This window comes from Vulpes lagopus, chromosome 3 (genome assembly GCF_018345385.1).
Source record: "Vulpes lagopus strain Blue_001 chromosome 3, ASM1834538v1, whole genome shotgun sequence".
NCBI classification, from domain to species: Eukaryota; Metazoa; Chordata; class Mammalia; order Carnivora; family Canidae; genus Vulpes; species Vulpes lagopus.
This window is the reverse complement of record NC_054826.1, coordinates 149114895-149135761: the sequence shown is the minus strand read 5'-3', so window position 1 is coordinate 149135761 and position 20867 is coordinate 149114895. Positions and strand designations below refer to the sequence as shown.

The 20867-nt window shown below is 37.9% G+C and overlaps 1 long non-coding RNA gene across 2 annotated transcripts in view; it reads right to left on the bottom strand.

The window, feature by feature from the left end:
- LOC121488117 overlaps positions 1-20867 on the bottom strand; it is a 224086-nt gene that overhangs the window by 88180 nt on the left and 115039 nt on the right. The window contains exon 1 of one of the 2 annotated variants that reach the window (XR_005986982.1): positions 1175-1308. The exons of the other annotated variant lie outside the window; for it this stretch is intronic. This is a non-coding gene — a long non-coding RNA (uncharacterized LOC121488117). Of the gene's footprint in view, positions 1-1174; positions 1309-20867 lie in introns of those variants that run through there. 2 annotated transcript variants of the gene reach the window in all.

Sequence of the window (20867 nt, the reverse complement as noted above, 5' to 3'; positions counted from 1 at the left end):
TCTAAGATCTCCATTATTCTCTCCCACTCTGTCATGTTCTATGCTTTTTCTACACAGAATTTACCTAGTGTAATCACATAATTATGTGCATAATTTATTATTAATTATTTGATATATTTCTGTCTCTTCCAGTAAATTTTACAAAGACTATGACCTCCATTTGCCTTATTTATAATTGTATCTTCAGGGTCTAGTGCAGTCTGTCATGTAGGCACTCAATGTCTAAGATAGATATTGAGCACCTGTGGTCCCTCTCACCATCTATATAATAAATACCTACTGTCTTACAAACAAATCCTTTGAGGTTATTTCCCAAATTACTCCTTTAAAGTATGAGAACATTAGAAACTGGTTAGTTCATTTATTTCAACTTGTTTAATGTATACATGGTAAACTAGGACCTTTTAATTTTTGTGCTTAGGCCAACTGAAGTCTCACAGTCTTTGAAGACCCGGACAGTGGACCACTGCCTTGGGAATGGATATTGTGTGTAAGAGAGTGACAAGTTTCAACAAAGAGAAATAAGAAGACACATCCATGTGCCCTAGATCAGATTCTTGCCATTGGACAAGCACTAGTGGTTCTGGGTATCTAGTCCAGGAACAAGAAAGCTTTTTCAGCAGCCACAACACCCTCTTTTCTTGAAACTTTTGATCTGTGGCAGCTGCATCTTCAGAGTGGCAGTTACCCAAAAATGAGTGAAATTAGCAGGAAAAACACTTATTTGCATGTTATCATCTAAAATAGGCCATGAGATGGGGAAAGGGAGGAACATTTTGATTCGAAATTACTGTAGACTGTAGCCAGAAGAAGTTGGCTGGTTCTTTTCAAATGTGTTATCAATAGGTGATTGTCAGATGACTCATGCTTTTACACGTAAGCTATATAAGAGATCCAAATGCAAACCCCAGCACTCAGGGACACCATTTGGATTTTTAATGCTCCCTTGAGAGCCTAGAGCCCTCAAAGCAATGAATAGATTACAATGAAGCATAATACAGTATTTTCATTTCTGACAGTCTTATTCTAAAATGGCCTGTTATTTAAAGAAAAATGATATCCATTTTTAGTAGCCCAACACTGAAATTTAAAGAGTTAAGAGCCCCTCAGCTTGGATAAACTCATAAACATATGAAAATTAATTTTGCATTATTCTTTGAGACTTCGCACTTACAAGACAAGTGGCAAAACTGGCACTGTCTTTCTGTTATTCTGTCGACGTAAAAGGAAAGAACACAATTAGGGATGTGGCAATTTTCCACTCTTTTTTCTGCCCCTCGGCAGCTGAATGGCATCACTGTGCAGAAGCAACTGAAACAGCAGAGATGTTGATGATCAATGTATTGAACAATCTCACAAGAGCAGGTTCAAAGCCAAGTTTAGGAATTTGTTGATGGGAGAAGTCACATGCAGCATCTAGCAAAGAAACTATTCAGAAATTGCCTGGATAAAAGAAAAGCACAGAAATGAACAGCATGAGCTCTCAAGCCAGTCTGCCTACATTTGCATCCCTGGCTCTGCTACTTTCCAACAGTGAAACTCTGAGCAGGTCATACACCCCTCTGTACCTCACTTTTCTTATCCGTAAAACAGGAGTAAGAGTATTATCTCTTGAATGATTGTTGTGAGGCTTAAATGAGCTAGTAAATGTGAAGTGGTTAGGACAGTCACCTGAAGCATAGTAAAGTATAGATAAATGGTACTATTATAATGATGTCACTTTCTGAAGGAAGTGTTCCAGAGCCTGGACCCTTCCTCCAAAATAAACATATTCATGAGTACCTTTGGGTATCTTCATTCATTGCTAGGTGCCATATACTTTCATAAATACACCCTGAATGAAAATAACTGTGTTTATGACAGTAAGCCACACATAAATGTTCATCTAAGGCAATTTCTATAAAGAGCTAGAGAGTAAACATCTTAGGCTTTGCAAATGCTCAACTATGTTGTTGTAGCCTGAAAGCAGCTATAGACAATACTTAATGAGTTCATGAGCATGGCTGTGTTTCAATAAAACTTTATTTACAAAAACAAAAGGTGGGCTAAGTTTGGCCCCCAGGGTATAGTTACCTACTCCTGACCTAATGGACTCTTCAACTCAGACATTTTTTTTTATAAGTAGTTTCTTAAATGAAAGAATTAAGAAAAGTAAGATCCAAATCTCCTTAGATACTTAGTCCAAAGCTTCACAAGGCATTCCGTACATGTGAGTGAAGTCCTTCTTGACATCATACTTAAGTCCCCCTAGGCATTGAAGAAGTCTCCGTTTCCTCCCAAACTTGCAAAGAAAACCTCAGACTAATACCAGTTTACTTTTAATAACAATAGTCTACCATTTAACAAATATTTACTCTGCAGCAATGTTCCACCTCACTTGATGATGGCAAATTCCAACAGCACCACTTTCAGAATATACCCACATTCTGCTCACTTCTCCCACCACCACCAGTATTATCATAATCCCACTTACCTTCACCCTCATCTGGTTTATAGTTATAATCCATCCTCAATTTAGCAGCCAAGGTGTTCCTCACAAAATGTGTCAGGTCATGTCACTTTTCTGCCTGAAACTTCAACGACTCTCCATCTTACTCAGAGTATAAGCTCAACTCCTAAGAGTAGCTGGTCAGACCCTCTGAGTTGGTCCTTATCTTCTTTCTGGCCTCCTCTCTTACTACTGCCACCCTCTACTTATTCTGTGTTTCCTGCCACACAGGCTTTGTGTTTATTCATTCTTTCCTCAACCACATGGTTTAATCATCTCCATCTTCCAAGTAAGCCTACCCTGACCATCCCATTTCAGATTGTAACCCTGACTATCACCCTCCTTATTATCCTTGTCTACTTCATTTTTCTCCATAGGCCTTATTATATATTTATTTGTTGTGTGTGTGTGTTTTGTTTTGTTTTGTCTACTTCTACCCACTAGAGTGAGGGCTACAAAGGGATTTTTGCTCATCTGTGTCTCCAGCATCTAAAATAATACTTGCCAGATAGTAGGTGCCTCATGAATATTTATTGGGTGAATGACCCTATTAGACCCTTACCTATGCAGTAAGTATAGTTGTAAGTGCCTTAAAGGTATTATCTGCTTTAGTCCTCACAAGCTTATGAGAAGATGCTGCTATAATTCACATTCTCAAGAAGAAACCAAAGCTTTGAAAGATTACATGGATTGCCCACAATCACATGGCAAGTAGTGGAGACATGCCCAGCCTCTATGATTCCAACCACCACACTCCACTTCCTTTATTTAATCCTCACTTCTTGAGCAAAGGACTGTGATTTTCCTGATTTTACACATGAGGAAAGTGAAATTTGGTGGCACTAAAATCTTGCCCAAGGCCACATGCCTGTAAATTGAGCAGCTACAATTTTAATTTCCATTTGCCTATCTCAAAAAATTCTTTTAGATCATAATTTTTAATGCTATGAGATTTAATGAGCTTTGACAAAGCAAGACCAATAAAATTTTACAAACACACAACCTTTCACACATTGATGTGCTTAAGGCAACCATCCAGAAATCCCTTGTCCAACATATCACCAAATATGGCCAGTTATCTATCTAGTTCCTTCCAGAACTAAGGTAGTTGCCATACATCAATAAGCCTGGGTAAAGACACTGCCATCATCCCCACTGCATTAAGGAGAAAGATGAAAAGAATGATAAACACCCTAGTATAAGGTGACAGATCTGCTTATAATGAAGGGGAAAATAAATCCAAGGATTTTACATTTCAAATTTGACCACTTAGCTCATCCTCATGCTCCCAAATTAAATCCTAACCACCTAAAGTTCAGATATGTAAAAGTTGGGATTCAAGAACTCAAAGATGGTGACAATGTGCACTGAAAAGTTAATTACTCCACTTGGAACACAAATGAAAGCAATGCCTACCACTGAGCCCATGTTGAACCAGGACCCCTTTTACATGAAGGGAAATGATTGAACAAAGATCAGGAGCAGCAGCAATGGCTGAATTAGACCCCTCATCAGTAAGAAGGAAGGGCTGAGCAAATCTAAACAAAGGTGGCAAACACATGCAGAACTGTTGTTTTGATTCCAGAAAAGCATAAAAAAGAAGGGACCATCTGGAAATTCTAATTTTTAAAAGGACATGGATAAACACAAATGCTTTATTTTATATTTTATAAAAAAAATGGTAGATACATAAGGAGGCTATAAATACTAAGGACGTGCTCTTGCTTGCATTTTAAAGCATGGTTAAAATTGCAACAATGCATCAAGAGGTATCACAAAAGACCCGGAATTTTAATAATTTGGAGAGGGCCACTGATGCACAAAGGCAGGGGGAGGGATTAGATTCTTGATATCCAGTTCTCATCACACCAGGAATCTCATATTAATGTTTGTTAGGAAAAGGAATCCACCATAATTCCTGCAGCCTTAATGTTGAACAGAAATGTCAATATGTTTTATTCAACCTTTTATTTTTCTTCATAAGGTAAAATCTGGCTTCATATATCTAAGTGCATAATAACCCTCAAAAACTCTAAAAAATGACAAAAATATTGCCTATATTTTATAATTATTTGATAATTACTAAGTTTATATCATTATCTGGAGTGCCCATCTACAATTATAGAAATACTTTATGTGTGTATATATATGTGTGTGTGTGTGTGTGTGTGTGTGTGTGTGTGTGTCTATGGGTGTGTGTGTGTATATATGTATATATGTATATACATATAAAATCTTTTAAAATATTTCTTGAAAGGTTAAGGAAATAAAATACTATAAGAAAAAATCTAATATGATTTTAAATGTTACATGTGAAAGAACACTTTAAGCAGGTTCCACTGTGTCTGGATATATATATATATATATATATATATATATATATGTCTGCACACAATCAGGATACATATAATAAAAGGCAATCACAAAATCTCAGAAACTCGACAATGATGAATAGAAATAATTTGATTAGAGAATGTAACCTTTGAGGCCAAAGAAAACTACATAAAATCCTCAAAGCCGAACTCAATACTTGGGGGTTGGAGGGGAGGAGGAGAAATGAGATTTTAAAAATATTTTACTGAAGTTTCAATTCAGAATGCTGCTCTGGAACTGTTCAGAAAATATGGGCCATATCTTTACTATTATCTATGGCCACAGCCATGGGTGCATGCGTGCACCTTCACATGCACGCGCGCGCGCGCACACACACACACACACACACACATACACCCCTAAATGGAATTTGTCACTATAGGATATTTAAAATCCAGACTTGCTGCATTTAAAATGTATGGAATTTATTTTTAAACCAGCCATATCTGAATTCAATGCCTTATATTTTGAGTTTTAATTCCAATCATGCTAATTTTAAGTCACAAACATATATCTGCCGGTAATGAAGGTTGTTTAATTAGGTCCAGATAAAATAGCTCCAATTCTGTTTCTGATCCACCTGTCAAAGCAAATCAGTCTTTTACATGGCTAAAAAAAAAACAAATTAGACTAGCTGATGACTTTTTGAATATTCAAGTAGACACACCGAGGATAAATCCAAACAGAACTTGTGACTGAACAAAAGCCTGAAACGTGACCTCAGAGATGAAGATATCTTACTCTGCTGAAAGCAGGTTTGCAAGTGGGGTCCTCCCAGGGTTATGAAGTCAAGGACAGGGTGCTAAGAAGTAATGAGAAGGATAACAAAAAAGGGAACCAGCGCTACAAGAAATCAAATCTGCCATAGCTTAGGGCAACGTACCAGCTCACTGCAGTGCAAGACAAACACAAACAATGGTGAAAACCATGACAGAAAGAATCAGGCAAACATTCTGTCTGCCAGAGTAACTGCAGAACCAGAGACATCCTAACTCAAGGAGTATGCATTATCCAAAATTACATATACATTATTGTCAAGGCTCCTAAAGATAGAAAACCTGTCTCCCTAACAGTCTAGTATGAATACTTTTAGAGTATGCTAGTCTTCAGATCAAGTTTACTTGTGTATAAAGCACTATACATTTGGGGATAGATCCACAGAACAGAGGGGTAAAGTGTTTTGAAATTGGTATGGTGGCCATATAAATAGGAAGCTTTAGATGGGAAGATACAGAAGAGAGGAGAGAAAGAATAACCAGAAATCCAAATCCTTGGAGTCTAACAGGTACTATCTTCTAGATAAGACCCTTCTTCCCATGGCTGACTCCTGAGCAAAGATATGAGACGGGGTCAGTAGTCAAGATTCAAGACATAGAACTATCCTCCTAATTTAACACCATTGCTTGCAGAAAAGAGATTCAGGCTCAGTTGTCTTATTCCCAAGTTGCTTTAAACAAGGGACACAAAAATAACAACGATCCATGGTTTAAACATTTCATAGAAGTAATATATAGATTATACAAATGCTTATTATATTATACACATTACTGCTTATATATATATCATATATATAATATACATAAATAATTCAATGGAAAAAAGATTAAAAAACAATGAAACAACTGGATATACATTTGGAATAAAGTGAATCTCCATCTTTGCCTCATATGCAAAATTAACTCAAAATGGATAGTAGATCTAAATGTAAGAAATGAAACTATAAAATTTCTAGACATATATAGGATAAGATCATCCTTGGGATAGATGAAGATTTCTTAGATTAGGACACAAAATACATGAGTCATAAGAGAAAAGACTGATAAATTGGATTTAAAAGTATTTGCTCTTCTAAGCATGACAATAAGAAAATAAAATACAAGGTACAGACTAAAAGAATAATTCCTATACCTATAGCTGACAAATAATAAGACAAACAACTTTTTTAAAATGGGCAAAAGATTTGAACCAACACTTCAGAAAAGCTGATGTGCAAATGGATAAGCACACAGAAAGATGACTTGTCATTAAGTCATCAGGGAAATGCAACTTAAAACAATACTGCAACATCACTACACACACATTGGAGTGGTTAAAATTAAAAAGACTGACAATAACAAGTCTTGGCAAGGATATGAAGCAACTAGAGATTTCATATTTTTTTTGTTTTATAAAGTGGTATCAACCCTTGGAAAACAGTTTGGCAGCTTAGGTTAAATACATACTTGGCTATAGAACACAGAAAATTCATCCGAACCCATTTCAGCTCTGACTTCAACCATGCCTGCAAGTTACTTGATCCAGAAACTAGAAAACGCCAAAGTATCATTAACAGAATATCGCCTGAGAAGTAGTACAAGGTAATGTTTTGAGGGGACGGAAATGTTTTCCATATGTTGAGTGTGCTGGTAGTTACAAGTGTATTAAATTTGTCAAAACTCCTTGAAATACACATCAAAATGGGTATATTTTATTATATGTAATTATACATCAATGAAGTTTAATAATATTAGAGTAAAAAAAAACTTTAGAAAACACCTATTCAAACTCATTTATATTATAGATGAAGAATGAAAACCAAGGAACTTTGTCCACCTCAACAACCAGAAGAGCTAACAGAGATGGGCCAAAAATCCCATGTCCTAAATCCCAGTCTAGCACTTTCTCTCTGCATCTGCTACAGTTTCAGTGAACTACAGAATTCATTTAAATAGAATTTAGCCAAAAATGGCCTGGAGATTAGTAAGAGATTAGTAATTTTAATTCCTTAAAAACTAAGAGATTTTGTGAAAGAATATTTTTGTCTCCACAAATTCCATTCTCTGTTATCTAAGCAATCAATCTCAATTCCTACTAACTTGTTCCCCACTCTAAATTCATGTATTCTGGGGACTGAGCCCCAACCACTGCCCTAAGGATGTGACCCAGGTGTCAAACTGACATTGTCCAGTACAATTGCCACTAGCTACATGTGGCTACTTAAAGTGTGGCTGGTTTGAGATGTACTACAAATGTAAAATAGTCTTTTGCATTTTTTTTATTTAAAAAAGCTATTAAGATTTATATTGATAATATGTTAAAATAATATTTAAGATACATGGTGGAATAAAATATATCTTCAATTCCACCTTTCTTTTTTTTAATATCTCCATAGAAAATTTTTAATTACATATGTAGCCAGTTTTGGTCAGCATATTATTTCTATTAGACAGTGCAGGTTTAGGCAATTAGTATATCCATAATCTTCATCATATATACTTGCTTTTAGAAATGCATATGTCAGGTTATAGCAGGACTAGCTGTACTTAATTCAGTACATCATCATATGTTAGCTAGTTTGTGTTGGGCTATCACTTGCAATTAAAAATGTACTACATTTTATGGTTCCCAAACTGGTATAAACCAAAATATTGAACTACCTTGTAATGCTGTCATACAATTCTCAGGTGCCTTCACATCCATTGGGTTTTTTTTTGTTTGTTTGTTTGTTTTATAAGGTACTCATTATAACCATAAGGAAACTGGGATTCAAAGAGAGTAAGTGAGATGACCAAGGTCAAGCTAAGAAATGAACAGAGAGGAGTTGCTAAGCTCAGGTGTTTGGAATCCAGACCCTATTTCTTGCTGCTTTGGCACCACACTTTGCTGACCAACCTAGAAGATTATTTTTTGAATTTGAAGGTAACAGAATCAATGTAAATGAAGGGGAGTTGTCATTAGTGGGTCCCTGTCTGGGAATTGATTCACTTAAAAGATGATTTGTGACATGCTTCTAAGATTAATACGTATTCCAAATAGTATCAGGTCATATAAAGTGCATGGGGACTTATAGTACTATCAGAGAAACACTACCCTAAACTCAAGGAACAGAAAGTAAGGGATAGTTTATTGGTGAAATGACTGAGACTTTTTTAGAAGTCTCTGATTGATAACACTATAAAAAAGGGGAAGGTTGGACAAAAAAAGAGTTTATATCACTTCAGGGCTGTTCATTGGAGAGTTAGACTCTACACTCTGCCCCAGAATGCAAGCCACCAGGAAGATTTTTTTTTTTTTTAAGTAAGCTCCATATATGGAGCCCAACACAAGGCTTGAACTCATGACTGAGATTAAGACCTGAGCTGAGATCAAGAGTCAAACACCTAACTAACTGAGCCACCCAGGCACCCCAGGAAGATATTTTCTATAGATTAAAAGACCAAGAATAATTCTGTTACTTCAATAGTAGTCGTGGTGTCCACCTCACTACATGGTCTTTCAGCTCCTCAGATTGCTTCTTTGGTTTCCTAGATGCCCTGATTCACATAAAAAACATTTCATAGAGCTACAATTCTAAAAGTATATTTTTGAATGAAAATAAATAATTTCTACATTTTGGATTTTGTATTAGTGTAAACAAATTCCCTAAAGCATGACTGTCCAATAAAGAGTAATAATACTGATATTTTGAATATATAATATAGAGTACAAGGCCCCAATTCTCTACCAAAATGCACACACCCTATAAAACTGAGACTAAAAATGACAGTGGACTGTTCTCCCCTTTGTCTTTTCTATAGAAGAAAGCACAATAGTTACAGTGATATATGTCCTGGGTTTGTCAGAATGGCCCTGATTTCAAAATCCTTTATCATTGTCCCCATGAGAAAATAGCTTATTCCCTGATTAAAACATATGTTCTCGTTTTAAGTTCCCAAAACCTGAGCTAAATTTTATAAACCCAACCTCAAATCCTCATCCTCGTGGAGCCTGGAATCTAGTTGGGGAAGTGAGGAAAGTATGTGTATTAAAGGAATAGAATGTACAAGAATTTACATTAAGTGCCAAAAACGTTCACCAACAGTTGACCAAGTTTTCCTATTTTCGGCAGGCTGGAACTCAAGGATCACAGATAGGAACATTTCTTAGCAGGGTCCAGACAAGTGGGCATAGTTACCTAGCATCTCTGTGCTGCAGTCACCCCATCTATAAAATAATTACAATAACACCTATTTCACAGGGATGTTGTGGAAATTAAATGTGTGCATATAAGTAATTAAAACAATGCCATGTGCACAATAAAGTGATCTGCCAATGGCAGCTAACAAGATCATAACAAAATCGGCTCTGTTACCACTGTTTCTCAAGTGGGCTAGTTTAACTTCACACTATAAGAAATACTTATATGTTGCTCCTTCAAACAAACAAAACAAAAAATTTCACTTTGTTTTCCAGTGGAATCTGTAAGTCCAGGAATCTCTGGCTACTAAAATTCTCTGAGGTGAAGGTCAGAAGGTCATTAGCTTTGTAGCCCGACTCCAGCCTCTAGCATGGTGGAGGGGCAGCAGCAAGTCTAAAAAGTTATGAGCCAGTAATTTTACCCCAAGTATGTCTTTAAAGCTTCCTTTCCAACTCAGTTTCCTCCAATGAAAGTTGCTGTATAAGCAAAAAGTATTATTAGTATTAATAAAAATATTTCAGCCATGCTGCTTCTTGCATCATATGTAATTCATTAGCGGCAGCTCGTAGGCGAGGCAAAATTTTCTTGTCAAATAATGTTTTATGGGTCTTTAGAAACATTATACTCACTGGGTGTCCCCACATCATGATGAGACCTCCCTAGGAGGGAAGACAGGCAGCAAAGGCTTTTTGAAGCCCTTTCTTTTTCAGATCTGCTTGGGGAAAAGGTTAGTTTCAGCTTTTTGTTCAACAGCCACACAGTGCAGGGAAGTTTAGATGCATCTTGAAAGGGCGCATGTTGTGTTGTTCATGGAAACAGGATTAGTAATGGTGCTAGCTCAAAACAAGAAATTAAATATAAAAACAGTTAATGAAAGGTTTCATGATCAGAGTGACCATGATCAATCAAAGACCGGAGAAATAGCCATTCTATAATTAAAATATCCCAATACTTTGTTATTTATCACCATTGCCGTATTGCAGCAGGCCACAATTAATCATATAAATCACCTGGTAAACTAAATTCTGAGATTCCCTTTTTGTCATATAAGATGGCTGTGTTATTGTTAAAACTTATGAAAAGACATTTTTCTGATATCCTTATATAAAATACTCCTGTTAAAAAGATCTCTTAGGTAGAGATTATAGGAAAAACTCTAGGCAGGAAATTTTAGTGGTTTTTTAAAAGCTCATTTGATTTCAAGGGTGGATAAATACCTCCCATTCAAATGCATAATAGTGTTTTCACACAGGTTTATCAAAAGGTAAATGAGTGGGTCTTATGCTTGGTAGTCAATCATTCATTCACACGTTAACCGGTACTTATTAAGGGCCTAGTATATGCCAGGCACTCAGGTGGGCCCAGAGCTCCCGCAGCCATGGTCTTGATCTCCCATAACAGTCTAGTGGGGAAGAAGCCCATTGCACTAGTAATCATAAAACTGGGGAATGGTATGAAAGACAGAGTATAGAAGACCCCAGAAATTTACAAGAATTTGGGTTGGGAGGGTGAAGAAGGGGCATTTTAACTAGGACCTGAATGATAAGGAGGAGTTGGGCACAACATGGGGAAATATTCAGGCAGAGAAAATAGCTTGTATAATTGATCATTGATGTGTTGCCAGGACCTGGCACACTGTAGATACATGATAAATATTTATGGAATAGATTAAAGCCTATCGTTCCATTTCCAGAGGTACTTGGCTTCTTATACTCAGAGCCCTGCCTAGAGACCCAGAGATTGATGGGCCTAAGGACAGCCTCCTCTTTCTTACCCATAGTCCTATACAGATAAAGTCTGACTTAGATGAAAATGCCAGACTGGGAGAAGGAAGGAAGGAAGAAGGAAGGAAGGAAGGAAGGAAGGAAGGAAGGAAGGAAGGAAGGAAGGAAGGAAGGAAAGGAGAGAGGGAGGGAGGGAGGGAGGGGGAGGGAGGGAGTGAAGGAAGGAAGGAGGGAGAGAGGGAGATAGGGAGGAAGGGAGGGAGGGAAGGGGGAAGGGAGGGAGGGAGGAAGGTAGGTCAGTCAGTCATAAAAAGGCAACAGAGAATCCATGGTGGGGTAGAGGACAGATGGAGAGGAAAGCACATGGCAATGCCACTCCATAGGCCCTCCTGATGCTGGTGTTTGGGGGCTGAGTATATGTTTATGGGAACTTGGGGATTTCGTTTTCCCATGAAGAGAAAGTACCCCCTCACTCTCTCTCAGTGATGCCTGATTCTTTGGCAAGGATGTCACCTTTTTTTTTTTTTTTTTTTTTTCCTTCTCGCCTTCTCCAAAAGCTGATCATTCTACTGGTCCACATGGCAGGATGAAATCTGTTTATGCTCCACTCTTTGCTCAATGGCAATGACTCTCCACCCCCAAGCCCCTATATTCAGGGCTGCTATGTGCCCCATGCAGTTTGTATCCTGCACAAAGGCACCCCAGGCCTGTAAGTGGCAGATGAAAATAAGCCCAGAATCTACTCTCCATGTTCAATGCCCTGGCAGGGGCTGTCACCTCACAGAAGTGGCATCTTTTCCCATTTTGTTCACACACAGAAGATGCTTTTTTTTTTAATCCCCACAAGTCACCTTATAAACTAGCGACATTCCAGTTCCTTTGTATTCCTCTTTCCCTTGGATGGTAGGATACATGGATATTAGTTTCACATTAGACGCTAAGGTTTTCTCACACACACACACACACACACACACACACACACACAAAGGTCTAAACCAAATGATTACACAGCAAAATGAAAAAGTGGGGCACAGCTATTATGGGGCTGGGGACAATATGATCAAAATGGAGGCCTTTGTGGTCATGGGTACAAGGGTATAATTTGTTCTACAATGCCTCTGTGTAAACTGAGAGTCATTATTGTAACACCACCGCCTCCATGACGAAGCACCAGAAGCTCTGGAAAACTCTAATTTCATAAGCCTAATACATAAAGACCACAAAAAGGGCATAGTTTGCACCAATGATGTATATTCCTCAAGCCAAACAACCTCCAAGCAACCAAGTTCAGGCACGTCAAGCTAAGACATGCTCTAAATCTAGGTTTCATCGAGGAAACAAAGAAGCATGAGATTCTGCTCCTGCCTCCAGAGAATTCACATAGATAACAGAAACGTGAATATAGCTTTTCTCTGGCATGAAAATATGGATTAAAAAATGTTCAACTGCACAAATGTAAGCAGGAAAGTAAAAATGTTTCTTAGTGTATAGGAATATAACATCAGGAAAATAAGTGTCAAGACTAAAAGTGATCACATATCACATTTTGCCCCTGTTCCACATGTTTAAGAACACATTTAAATACATTATTCCAATTGAACTTCACAATAATCTTGTGAGGTAAGAAAAGCTAAACACTTCCACATTCATTTCATACCCAAATGAAACAGTTTCTGGGAAAAGGTAGTGACTTGCCCAAAGTCACATGGAACTCAGACCAAAAATCAGGCAGCCTGTCCCCAAGCTTTCTTCACCAAATTTGCAGATTGGAAAGCAAAGCTCTATGTCGCCTATACATGTGAGTTTCTGAGGCCATGGGATTGCTGTGATAATCCCTGGCAGGACTATTTTTGCTCTAAATTATTATAAGTATCCAACCCAAGAAAACCTGGTGGGTGAGAGGTGCTGACAACATATGGCAGGTAGTTGAACATATAATCAGGGGCTGCACCACCGTGACGGCTCTGGATTATATCAACAGGCATAATGATGTTGCTAAAATTATGCACCCACAATTATCCCTCAAAGGTAGGTGATAAATGAATTAACTAAGTACTGGAAGCACAAACCTTCAAATATGTAGTGACTGACTGCTGCAAAGTGTACAGGGACACCATCATATCAACAAGTAGGCATTCTAAGTGATTCATAAGCTCTTTACTCAAAAGGAGACTTTCATAAGACAATGCATGCTCCAAGTGGTTGAAACATTAAAAAAAAAGGATTTTTTTAAGACACATACACTCACAAAACGAAGCACACATTTATTTATATGTTGGCTCTGGCAAAAGGGGCAAAACGTGCAGAGAATCCAAAAAGCTTCAAAATGAAGCAGAGATGATTTCCCAGGCACTAGGGTACAGATGATCATAAGTTAGCAAAGAGGAGTCATTTTATGATATTTCACCATCAGCAACTTATAGACGAGGGTTAACCAACCCAATAAAAATGCTGAATGAAGATGTGGAGAGTGAAGGGAATGAGTACCAAGAGGATGGCAAGCAAGCAGGTGCCATCACGGTGGGTAACTTTCTGAAGCCTCACAGGCTAAGGAGAGGCAAGGTGGGAGTGCCAGCTCCAGAGGCAGGGGAGAAGAGCTGGGGGGTTGGACATACGTAGCTTGCGGTCCTCATCAGGTTATCACTAGCACCACATGCAAGGGGAGTAATTTCTCTCTAGTAAGCTTCAGTTTCTTTATCTACAGCACAAGGATAACAATGGTCTCAATCCCCTTGATTTGCCATGAGGATTAAACAAATAAATGTGAATGTTTAGTCCAGTATTTAGCATAGAGTGAGTGTGCAATGAGGAGATACTGTCATTATCATTACTGAGTCTCAGGCCACTGTAATGTCCACATGCTATAGATGACTAGCAATGCCTTACTTTTCTAATGATGCTGCATCATTAATCAGGTGAGTTCACCCATCTGTCTCCATCAGTATCTACAGTCCTTCATGTTTTATGGAGATACACATGGTCATCAGGCATTGGGCCTCCTTTGTTGTTTATAGCATTTTGACTAGAGGGCTATCAGATAAAATAAATGGGAAAGTGACCAAGATGAGCCATTGCAGTAGTTCTGGTTCAGTATGTGATGGAGAAAGAGATTTAAAATTAATCACATAAATGAGGATAGAGAATCACTTCTGTATTATGTTCATCTGTATTGGCCAGGTCTCCATTACCATAGATAAGTGAGAACTGACTATATTTATTCCCAAAGACTTCTTTAAAATGGAAAGATCTCTGTGGCATCTATAAGATTCAATTAGAGGACCTTTATAAGCACACATCTAGTTGAACCAAATGAGAGATAAATTAACCTATAAACAGCATGCTCTTTCTTGTGGAATCCTCTAATGGCCTGATTTAGGATATCAGCAGATGGGAGGTCAGTGCCCAGTGCTTTCAGAGTTCAACCCATTCATTACAATCAGGTTCATGATGCCACGAAGAGGTTCTAATGAAATACACTCCAGTAAACCTCAGAGGGGGACAGCTCATGCGTACACAAGGCATGAGTTTAAGGCAGGAGACAGACTGATTTTGTATTTCTAGACAGGTAGGGGGTCCAAACAGAGCCACTGCACATTTATTAAGTTGTATTCTTTCAGCGGAGAAACCCTTGCCGCGACATCTTACCTGTAAGCCCCTTTAAGCTTTTAGCTGAAATGCTCTAGTTCACATACAAAGAAAATTGCACTGTTTGTCACTAGTCAATGTCTTCTAACATCAGGGCTTTAGTGGGAAAAGAGACACATTAAAAAGGTACCTAATCTGTACTGTGTCTCTCCTAACACTAGCTGAGAGTTCTTTCTTCAAGTCCTTTCTTAAGTTTGGGGGGAAAGGGTAAAAACCAAGGTATCTTCAATCCTACCAAATTATAGCTCCAAATAGTAAGAAATATGTGCCGGCAGTTTTGCTTTTTTTTTTTTAAACCAAAGTACTCTAGAGATCTGAAAAAAGTCTGCTTTTTTGGCCATGTCCACTAACAAATAGCTTTATAAATTGTCTGTAAACCAAATTCAGAACATCACAACAAGAAAATATCCACTTTTAGCATACATGTATAACATTGTGGGGCATTTTGCTGGGTTAACAATGCTTGGTTTTATGTGGTGCTAGCAGATGAAGGATAAGACTGCCTTTTACATGTGCAATACAGATGATCCGAGGGTACAGTGAGATGGGCATGTAAATGAATTGGAGATAACACATTGGAGTCTTGATCTAATGCTTCCCCTGAGGATCCACACTGAGAGGCGCTCTTAGAGATGAGATGGCTTCTTCTGAGTTGGCAATAAGTACTTCAGTAAATGAATCCCCTCAGATAGAAGTTTCTAGTGGCTCCATTTTATTCTGAATTCCAGTATATAATGAAAAGCTTGACAGGGCAGTTTAAAAATATTTTCTTATTTTTTTATTGTCTGTTTTATTCCATATAAGCACATTTATACACCTATTCTTTTTTTTTTTCTATCTCTCTTCTCAGTTAAGCATGATCATTATTGAGTGCTGGACATTCTTTCACTATGCCTGCAATTTACAGAGGTAGGTTAGCTGATCAGAGCCAATAATATGCCAGTTAAAAAATTAAAACTTGAATTTTTGGCACTCCATAACCTGCATTTGAGAATGACTAAATGGTCTACTTTGCCCAAAAATGTTTGTTGATGCATATAAATTCTTCCCTTCTAAAAACAAAGTAGTAACTCCCATGCCAAGCTTTATTCCCCAGTAATAATGGGTATAAATAAACTAGATAAGAGATTTTCTCTTCATAATAATTAATATCTATTGCTCTGCTGTGTCTTCACTACCATCCTCTCACTCCAATTGACCTCATTCCAGGAAAAGAATCCCAGTTGTATATAGGTGGTGTACTTAGTACAGCTGCTTCACCTTAAGGTTGTAACATGGTACTTAGTACTTCCTTCTAAAGCAAGCAAGTACGGTTCTCCAACAATATTACTCAAAGTTCTCCAGAAATCCCAAATGTTTGCTTATGCAATTTACTTAATTAGGTATGTCCTCCCCTTCTTTCATCTCAAACTTATTTGTTATGTTGCATGCACTTTTCCAATAAATAAGTCTTTGACAAGCAGTATATGCCAAGCACTATACTAAGCACTGGGGATACAGGAGGGAATAAAATAAACCAAGACCCTCGTCCTCACAAAGGTTAGTGTGCCAAGGAATCCACAGGAGTCAACAGGTAGTTAAGACACAGTGTGGGGGGATCCCTGGGTGGCGCAGCGGTTTGGCGCCTGCCTTTGGCCCAGGGCGCGATCCTGGAGACCCGGGATCGAATCCCACATCGGGCTCCCAGGGCATGGAGCCTGCTTCTCCCTCTGCCTGTGTCTCTGCCTCTCTCTCTCTCTCTCTCTCTCTCTCTCTGTGACTATCATAAATAAATAAAAATCAAAAAAAAAAAGTTATAAAAGACACAGTGTGGGGAAACAGCAAACAAACTACATAGGAGGGGCACCCAACCCAGATTAGGGGAAGGCAGCTTCTAGGAAAGTGAGATATCTCAGTTTGACCTACTAGAAGGAGCCAAGAAAAAAATAGAGAAGATTGGAAATTGATTCCAATAATCTAGGCAAAAGAATAGTGTGGGTGAAGATCAAGGAATAGAGGAGAGAACACTACATGTCAAAGCACCTGAAAGAGCAACAAAGCTCCCAAGGACAGCGCCAACAAAAGCCTTTACTAACTCTCAAGCTAATGCTGCCCTATTACACACTGCCATGTCGTCCTCTATGACATTAGATTCTCTTTATTCATAGCTCTTGTCAATATAGTAGAAGCTCATTATCCAATAATATTTAGAGTCTGCATTTGATCAGTTGATTAAAAACAGCATTTAAATAAAGAAACATAAGACATGATATCAAAACCCCAAGCACTTTAACTCACACCATAAATACATGTTCATTTAACAGTCATGTGATACAGGGAATGAATCCTCTCATTTTCTCTCTGTTGTGTATAAACCATATCTGTAATACATCATGAGCCATTTCCAGTTTAGATTTGCTTAGGACAGAGACAAAACTTAAAAACAATTTTGAAGTAATCTGAATGCAGATAGGACTTTTACAGTGTTTCTCCCCCCCCCCCCATTTTTTTGTCTATCTTATGTACACCTGACTTGACAACTGATTTTGAGAGGTTTTTTTACTCTTTTCAAAGTTTGCAAATTCTTTTTTACAGAAACAACCTTTTCTGAAATTATTTCAGTCTTTTATTTATTGTTTCAACTCCCTCTGAAAGCAGAGACCTCAAATTTAGAGGCCCATTGTGCATGTAGCACTTAGAATATTTCCTGATGACAATTAGGTGTCAATAAATATTTACAGAAAAGAACAAATAAAAAACATGATGTTTGGGAAGCAAATTCTGAAAGACCTAGCAAACTGGGGTAAGGAATTTGAGTATTATTCTAAGAATGATGAGTAGACATAAATTTTTTTTTTATTTTATTTATTTACTCATGAGAGACACACAGAGAGAGGCAGAGACATAGACAGAGGGAGAAGCAGGCTCCTCACAGAGGGAGAAGCAGCCCGATGTGGGACTTGATCCACAGACCCAGGATCACGCCCTGAGCTGAAGGCAGATGCTCAACTGCTGAGCCACCGAGGCATCCTGACACAAACAGATTCTGAAAGAGGACCATGGCACAATAGACATGATACAACTTTATCTTTAACAAATATTTTTGGCTGGGGTAGGAGAGCATGAGAGAGTCTGAAGCTGAGAGACAAGTTAGGAACAAAAATGAATCAAGGTATAAGTAGTAATGAATGTGAATTGTGAATAGATGTTAAGTGGATGTTATTAAGAAGTTTTTGGAAGAATTCACAATGGTGCTAGTGCTAGTTGTTTCTATAGCTCCCTCCTCCACAACACTAATATCTACCCTCTGCCTTAACTCTAGAAGGACAGGAGCTAGAAACCCCTCTTGCTCACATTAGTGTTCTCCCATAACAACCAGTAGAATTCTTATGTATAATATGTGTTCAGTAAATGTTCCAGGTTCCAATAATTGTTAAACATTGAGTTTGTTTTGACTCACATAGGAAACCTGAGCTGAATCTCAGAGAATCATCTGAGCTCTTACCCATGTTCTCAGGACCTAAAATAAACAAAAGTGAGTCCAAGGAAATCAAGCAGAAAAGACATTCAGAAATCAAGCTGTTTATAGTCTGTTCCTTTTCTCCCCTATGAGATTCTGCAAAAGTGATAGGTTTGAGGATCTGCCGTAGAGGCCAAGAAGAGAGGTGGTCAGTCCCCTTGTCCGGCATTCAATGCAGAGCAGCCAGTTATAGAACAAAGGCTAATGCAACCAGCAGCAATGTTTCCTGAAGCCAGCAGTGAATTAGATCCTCAGAGCATCCTGAGGAGGCTTCTGCAAAGAACTTTCAGGAGGACTTGGAGGAAAGCAAGGACTAATCAATGGAAAAGAAGGGAGAGTCCTTCAAGCATAGAAATAGGAACATACATAAAATCTACAGGACACTCTTTTATTTTATTTTATTTTATTTTTTTCAGGACACTCTTTAAAAAAAAAATTCCTTTTACTAGATTGTAAGCTTCCTGAGGGCAAAGACTTTGACTAATTTTTAAAGTTGTTTTATCTATACTGCCTGTTATGAAATCTAGCATTAAAATAAATATTTGAACAAATGAATGTAGAGTAGTGAAGAAGAAGTCTTAAATGTCAGGGAAAGTGTCTTTATACTCCAGCAGACAATGGTTATGGAAGGGGCAGTGGGTGTGGACAGCAGCATTTTGAGAAGATTCATATAATATCTGAGCAGGAGGAGTAGGAAGAGAAGGGCATACACTCGCAGAAAGGTATGAACCTGAAGATAAATGGTAGCAAAGATATCAGAAAAGAAGAGACACAAGCAAAAGAGTTAAAAAAAGAATTAGTGGGACCTGGGTGGCTCAGTCAGGGAAGCATCTGACTCTTGGTTTCAGCTCAGGTCATGATCTCAGGGTCATGGGCTTATTAAGCCCTGCATCAGGCTCTGCGCTCAGCACGGAGTCAGCTTGAGATTCTCTCGCTCTCCCTCTGCCCCTCTCCCTGCTTGTGCAATCAATCAATCAATCAATCAATACAATCTTTTTTAAAAAAAACTGTCTGAACTTCAAGATGAATTGATGTGGGAAGAGGAAAGAGGTAAGGAGTCCAAGATAAATATTGGATTTAGAGGGGCTAACCAACAGCAGAGTAAACTCACCAAGTCGGAATTAAAAAGGCAAAAAAAGAGATGAAACAGATTCAGCCAACAGAAAGCAAACCCAGTTCTAGGTTCTTGAAATCAGGAAGAAAGCCAAGGCAAAGTCAGAGTGAAGAAGGAGGTGGAATTCAGACTCATAATGACAGCAATAGCTAACATTTGCTGACAGTCACTACACACCAGGCACCAATGCTATTCTGTCTTTAACACTGTTGGTTTGATTTCTATTTTACAGATGAGAAAAATCAAGGCAAAGGAAGGTTCAATTACTTGTCCAAGGTCACACAGTCAGCATGCTGTCAGACCTTATATTTATAATCACCCACCTGTACTGCTATGTGAGTTTATCTATCAGAACAGTTCACACCTGGGAAGCAGGTGCCCAGCAGAAAGAGGAAAATTTGTGGTCCATAAACAGCCTCCAGGGACTCTCCCTCTATCTGAATCTGACTCACTAGCTACCTCTGCAAGATTAACTTAACCAGCCCCTTCCACCATTCCAGACCTACCCTAACAGTGATGGACACAGAAAGCTTTCAAGGCAGAAAGGATATTTTCAGTCCCTATGAATTTTTAAAAATATGAAGGTCCCTGCTAAAGAACACAGAACACATGAAATATACTAATAGAGACTCTCAAATACTGCATAATTTAATTGGAGCTATAATTTACATCTTTCTTAAATTGCATATCAATTTCCTAAGTTTTTAACATCTCACAATTGAACTGCTTTCTAGTATTCCACTATCTTGCCATGTAAACCTATATATGATTCCATCTATTTTTACTGTTTAAAATGTATATATATGTAAATTATTATTCATTGGATCCTTTTGCATCTGAGATACAAATGCTGAATCAATGTGGGAAACATCAAGTGTCTGTTTTAACCTGACTTGATTATATCTAAATATAAAATATAAATTAGCATTTTATTCTTGGTTGTATTTATTGTTGTATTATATCATGCATTAATTAAAAACATATGTGTTTTAAAAACACCTAATTTACAATTCACTTGTCTACACCACCATAAGGCCAAAATTTGTAAAGACTGAAAGATTTACACTAAATTTTCAACAGAATGTAAT